Source organism: Phascolarctos cinereus, unplaced genomic scaffold (assembly GCF_003287225.1).
Source record: "Phascolarctos cinereus isolate Bilbo 61053 unplaced genomic scaffold, phaCin_HiC Scaffold_726;HRSCAF=1367, whole genome shotgun sequence".
In the NCBI taxonomy this organism is placed as follows: domain Eukaryota; kingdom Metazoa; phylum Chordata; class Mammalia; order Diprotodontia; family Phascolarctidae; genus Phascolarctos; species Phascolarctos cinereus.
Window position 1 is genome coordinate 62,704,006 of NW_027556098.1, and position 6,965 is coordinate 62,710,970.

The 6,965-nt window shown below is 43.6% G+C and overlaps 1 pseudogene; it reads right to left on the reverse strand.

Moving 5' to 3' along the window:
• Window positions 1-3,145: 3,145 nt before the first annotated feature.
• Window positions 3,146-6,353, reverse strand: LOC110194650 (5-aminolevulinate synthase, non-specific, mitochondrial pseudogene; annotated as a pseudogene).
• Between the last annotated feature and the right edge of the window lie 612 nt (window positions 6,354-6,965).

Consider the following 6,965-nt stretch of genomic DNA (forward strand, 5'->3'; position numbering starts at 1 on the left):
TGTCTATCTGGAAGGAGCAATTTGATTACTGGCACAGTGGCTTTTGCATTTCAAAGGTTTGGCACATAATGCCAGGGAGCTCCAGAGCACCCCGGGGTTCTGTTTGCCTAATGACAATGCTGACTGGGTTAAGTAAGGCCCAGCATCTTGGAGCCATGTCTGGTTGGAAAGGAGAAGAGGCGGCTCAGGAAATAAGCAGTACACTGTTTGCTCCCATTTGCACGATTTCCTTGTGTGCCTTGTATCAACAAAGGCAATCACACCTTAAAGTTGAAAGGGGGCCTTGATTCATTCAACAAGCATTTATAGAGATCATCCAATACAATCCCCTTATTTGACAGAGAAAGAAACGGAGGCCCAATTTTTTGAGAGGTCAAGAGGCTTCCCTGAGTTTATGTGGCCAGTTTCATCCTCTTCTCTCCCCACGCCTCCCCTTCACCTCCTCTAAGCTTTCCTGTCAGCAAAAGCTGAAACAAGATTGTGTACTTGGCAAAGTGCATTCCTAACCTCTCTTTCTCTCCTCATAGATCATCCCTGCTCCCACCTCAAGAATTCAGTCTCATGCCTGAGGATCATTGCATTTAGAATTGCAAGGGATATCACACATCATCTAGTACAAACCCCTCATTGTACAGTTGATGAAATTGTGGCCCAGGAGACTTTCACTGAGTTGCTCAAGGAAGCAGGCAGGTAGATGGTGCAGTGGATAGAACACTGGACCTGAGTTCAAATGCAGACTCAGACACTTACTGGTCTTTAGACCCTGAGGAAGTCACTTAAGACTCTGTGTGCCTCAGTTTCCCCATCTGTAAAATGGGGATGATAATACCACCTATCTCCTAGGGGCATTTTGAGGCCCTAATAAGATAATTGTAATATGCTTTGCAAACTTTAAAGTGCTTTATAAATGCTAGCTAAACACAGGTAGTAAGTATCCAAGGCAAGATTTGAATCTTCCAATCCAGAAATCTTTCTATTATACTGTTCTTCATTTCCCTACTGCATCAAAACCTGTTCTCCAATGCCATAAGAACTCAGTGAAGATAGAAATTACAAGGGGGAATGGGGCAGTCTTCAAGGAGGCAGATGGGACTTGACCAAGGCATTGACTATTGATGAAGATTTAAGCAGGAGATCTATGTGATGCTTCCCTTCATCTCTTTTGCATGTCTCTCAGAGAAGGCTGGTAGGGATTGGCCTTGAGACTTCCAAGCACAAGGCAAATTCCACCTTCTGCCGCCATCCTGATCTCCCTTCTGGAATGTGGAGAGCCTCCCTTACAGAGAGGAACAGCCTTCCCTTTGACCTTAGGCTTTCCATCTCCTGCTCCACGTGTCTCTTGTGGGAAAATGAAGAGCAAAGTGTGGTGGAGTGGGACTTCCATCTCCTGCTATCCAGGTTCACCTTCCATCTCCTGTCTAATCTCCAACCCTCAGAGAGAAGAGAAGTGAAATGGGGCCTCCATCTATCTCTGTGCCTTCCCTTTGTTGCCTCCTCTGGGAAGAGAAGTGGCCTTCTACTCAGTGATGAACTTGGAGTTCATCTCAGTAATTCTGAAGGCCTGTAGGCCATCATCCAAACTCCATTCCCCATCTCCCACCATTCAATTTCTTATTCTTATACCCCTCAACCCTACCATCCCAAAGTCCTAACCAAATGCCACCCATCCCTTCCATTATGCCCTCTGAAATGAATGCCTGTTCCATAGGCAACATCCTATTCATTCTAAATCTTTTCTACTTTTACTTCTTCTATCTTTTAACAATCACCAAGACTTGGGTCTTTCTCATAACACAGCCTTCCTGGACACCCTTTCCAATACTGGCTGAACCTTCATTTATTCCCCCTTGGCTCACTGGTGAAAGCAGGGGAATTGGCATACTCCTTTCTTCCCATTGCTACTTCCATTTTCTCCCTCTACCTCCATCATTCAGTAACCTTTCTTTTGAGGTTTATGCAATCTGTATCTACCATGCCATCAAAATCCTGGTAGCTTGGTACACCTCTAATTCACTTTCCTTCCTTTCTCAATGAGTTTAGTATCAGGCTTACAATTTTTGTCTCCTCCCCAGCTCCTGCCCTCATGCTGGGAGACTTCAGCAGACACATTAACTTTCCGTCAAATATCCTAATCACTCAGTTCCTCAACCTACTCATTTCCTGTGACGTACTTCTCTACCCTACCAAAGTCACACATAAAGATAGTCATGCCCTTGATCTTGCCATAACCCACAAATGTATAATCTCCATGTTCATGAATTCTGAAATCCTCTTATCCAACAATAATCTATTGACTTTTGACCTCCCTCACTGCCTTCCCTCACAGAACCCTGTTCTTCATTCTCATTGTGACTTCTGATTTCTCAACTTCTCAGTTCCCTCGGAGGCTCACAACCTGGGTATCATTCACTACTCCTCACTATCTCTCAGTCCCCCATATCTAGTCTGTTGTCAGGGCCTTCTGATTTCTCCTTCGCAACATTTCTCCAATATGCCCGCCTCTCTTTTCTGATACTGCTACCACCCTGGCAGAGGCTCTTATTGCCTCACACTTGCAATAGCCTGCTAGTGGGCCTGTCTGCCTCTAGTATTTCCTTATTTCTCCATTCAATTGTTAAAATGATTATTCTTAAAGTTCAGGCCCCACGACATCACCTGCCTAATCAATAAATTCCAGTGGCTCCCTCTTGCTTCCAGCATCAAATGCAAACTTCACTGCTTGGTGTTGAGACCTTTATAACCTCTCCCCCTACTCCAACCATGCACCTTTCCTGTCTTCTTATACCTTACTGTCCATCATATACTTTTCAAACCAGTGACACTGGTCTCCTGGCTGTCCCATACATAAGATACTCTATTTCTTGGCTCTAAGCATTTTCTCTGGCTGTCCCCATGCTTGGAGCACTCTCCTTCCTTCCCTCCAACTACTGACCTCTCCAGTCTCCTTCTTAAGTTCCAACTAAAATCCCATTTTCTTTTTTTCTTATTTTATGTGTATTTAGTATATTATTGTTCCCAGTTACATGTACAAACACTTTTTAACATTTGTTTTTAAAACTTTGAGTTCCAAGTTCTCTCCCTCCCTCCCTTCCCCCCTTCCCCCATTGAGAAGGCAAGCACTCCGATATAGGTTTTACATGTGTAGTCATGCAAAACACGAAATCCCATTTTCTTCAGAAAGCCTTTCCCAACCCCTCTTAATTTGAGTGCCTTCCCCCTTTTAATTATTTCCCATTTATCCTGTATATAGCTTGTTTGCACATATTTGAACTTTTTGTTTTTGTCCTCCACTCATGACTTCTACATGTAAAGGCATCTAGCAGAAGTTACACTGTGCCGGGGAGGGCATCTTCCTCCATATTGCCCAACAAGTTTCCGAGTAGCCAGAAGGTTTGTAAGGAAATAGTTAATCATCTCCAGTGTGCGGCAAGGGGTTGTGACAATGTGGAGGAGCTCTTCTCTGTGCGGAACTGTGAGGGTCGTTCGTTGCTTGAACAGTTTATGCTTATTCATTAGTTATCACAGATCTCTGCATTTTTAACAGCATCTGTGACCCGGACAGTGATGTGACTGGGACAGTGAACCTCAGGGAGGCCTGCATCCATTAGCATCTGTCTTATGAGCTTGACATTTTGCTGCTGCTGCTGACGGTAGAGGGCTTGTCCTTTTGCACTCCTGTTAAGGTTCAGACAGATTCCAGAGCACCAGGCAGAAGCATGGGTGAGAGGGAGATTGTGAGAATGAAGAAAGCCAGGACCATACAGTACCCATCAGTGAACTTGTCCTGGCATTATAGCCACCAACACATTCAAAGGCTGTCCCAGAAATGATAACCATTTTGTGTATCAGTCTGTCCCACTGCCTGGAGCACTGTATGTGTGTAATCCTGCAGAATGGACTTCAGGCTCTCATCATCTCATGCCTTTACTACTGCAGTAGCTTGTTGTTTGATGTCTCTCACTGTTGCAGTCCATCCTCCACCCAGCTATCAAAATGACAGTCTGGCTTTAAAAGCCCATCATAACCTGGCCCAATTCTACCTCTCCAGTTTTCTTATACCTTACTGCCTGTCCCCCAAACCTCAAAACTCTATGATCCAGGGCCACTGACCTCTTGGCATTTCTTCACATACCATGCTCCATCCTCCAGCTTTAAGTATTTTCATTGGTCATACCCCCATGCCTGGTACTGCCTCCTTCATCTTGCCTCCTTGCGTCCCTGACTTCCTTCAAGTTATAGTTAAAAATCCCACCTTTTGCAAGAATCTTTTTGCAGTCTTCCTTTTTAATTTTAGTTCCTTTCAAAATTTTCTTTTGAAATTATGTCCAATTTATCCTGTATATATTTTGTGGGTATCTGGCTGTTCTGCATATTGTCTCCCTCAACAGAGTGTGAGCTCTTTGGGTATGTGGTTTGTTTTTTTTTTTTGCCTTTGTATCCCTAGCACCTCACACAGGGCCTGTCGCATAGTAGGTGCTTAATAAATACTTGCTGACTAGCTTCCTTGTTGACTGACTGACCAATTTCATTTTCAAAAGTAATTTCCCCGTATTACCAGGCTGTGTCACACAGTTGTGTTCCATCTACTGAGTGAAGAATTTCAAAAGTGACAGTCTTGGGTACTGGTGGGTCTGATTTCTTTAGCAGTTCTCTGAGATGGTGAGCACTGTCATGGCAAAATATGTCCTTTTGGCGTTTTGCAGTTTTTCCTTTGGATTGTGAAGGTGGTTCCCTGACCTGAAATAAATTTCACAGACTAACATCATTTTAGCTAATATGAAAAGAGTGGAGTCATTAGAAGAAAAGAGAGATGAAAATAATGGTGCTGTGTCTATTTTGGGGAAATCATTGAGCTCTTATTCCAGATCAGCTCTGAGTCAGGAACCATATTGAGTGAGGGGGATACAGACACAAGCAATCAACATAGCCTTGCCCTTAAGAAGCTTACATTGCAGTGAGGGGAAGACAGCCCATGAAAAGGTGCAGGAAAGCCAAGGGAGGAACTTCTATTATTTAATATTCCCTTAATTTCCAACTCCTCAAACCCACTTTTTCTCTTTTTTCTTTTTTTTTTGGCAAGGTAGTTGGGGTTAAGTGATTTGCCCAGAGTCACGCAGCTGGTGAGTGTTGTGTTTCTGAGGCCAGATTTGAACTCAGGTCCTCCTGACTCCGGGGCTGGTGCTCTATCCACTATGCCACTTAGTTGCCACTATGCAATTAGTCTCCCCCCCAACCCACTTTTTCCCTATGCCCTCTGAAGCTCCCCCTTGCTCCTAGAGGGTGCTCCATGTTGAAGTCTTTCTTATTCTTCAAGGTCTAGTAAAGGTCTTATCTTTTCCATGAAGCCTTCTGAGACTTTTTTCCCCTCAGCTCTTCGAGCGTTTTATTCAAACCTCTGGTTGTTGTTGACCCCATTTAGGGTTTTCTTGGTAGAGATACTAGAGTGGTCTGTCATTTTCTTCTCCAGCTCATTTACAGATGAGAAAACAGAGGTAAACAGGATTAAGTGACTTGCCCAGGGTCATGGAGCTAGTAAGTGTCTGAGGCCAGATTTCAACTCATCAAAATGAGTCACTTTGACTCTAGGCTCAAACCACTTTGCCACCTAGCTGCCCAAATCCAAACCTGTACAATTCATATTCTATTTTTATTTTTATTACTTATGCCAACATCTGATTTCCCTTACTAGGTTATAAGCTCTTCCGAGGACAGAGATTGTCTCGTATCCTTCACAGCACTGAGCACACATTTAACAAACGTTTATGATTTTAGTTCTTTATTGATAGAAGGAATCCCTCCTAGAAGGAATGACACTAGCTTCTGTCACATCTCTTATCAAGGCCTGCGTAATCTTTGAACTCCTTCCCCAGAGAAAAGGGGTGTTCACAGCCACCTAGGCAGGAAGCTGTTAGTCAGCAGACCCCTTCATGCTTAGGTGGCTGAACATACCACCATGAGCACGAGAGCAGGAGGAAAGCTGTAAACAAAATCTGCATTTTTCAATGCTTCTCTGTCGTGAAATAGGGCACAACTTCTCTGCTTAAGAGTTATTGGCTATGACAGCTGCATCGGCTTAGATGATATTAAAAAAAGAAAAGGAAAAGGAAAAGAACAACAACAAAAAAAAGGGATGAAGAAAACCCTTCCTTGTTCTGAAATTACTACAAAGTCACCTTTTTAATGCAAACACACACAAAACATTCTCAGCTCCGATTTCATCAAACCATATGCCGAGGCTGCTGCTGCCGCCCAGGTCCTGGGGGATGGGTTTTTTTCCCCTTCAGCAAACCTCCAGAAATGTCATAGAAATTTATATGCTTATTCACAGAGCCGATAAAGCAGAAAACCGGCATTTCAGCTATTTTTGTTTAGCTTTGCAGATGGATAGTAAAAGACATAAATCTCTTCCTTGTTGCTCTCCTTTCACTCCTGACTCAGTTTTGCTTCAGACCCTTGGCCAATCAGGATTCCTGGGGGCTGTCATCTGCCTCTCCTAATTCTCCTGACAATCCAGAGGAGATGAGGACCACTAGAAGGTTAGGGCCCTAGACAATATTTTCCTTTTCTTGGGGCATGGAAGTCAAGGGTTCGCTCTTTCCCTATAATAATTGAAAGCTGAGAACTATTCTGGAGAGGGGGAAAAAAATGTCAAGAGTCCCCGGCTTTACAGTTCTTCCCAGGAAACTGCGATCTTGTTTGCGTTCCAGATCCTAGTTCAGATCTACATCCTGATGAATGCTCTGAGCTGTCAGTATCTATAAATCAATGAAAAAGTGGAGCCGCAGGGTCGAGCCTGACCCTCAGAAAGTCCTCAGGGGACTAAGAATTGGGTCATATTTTAGAACTGCTTGGTAAACAAGCTCATTGAAGCTAATAGGGAAGGAGCTTGATCAACATATTTCTGCAGCCCATACTTAAGGGCAAAAAATTACTTTTCACATCAAAAAAATTTTCCGATTTCCTCA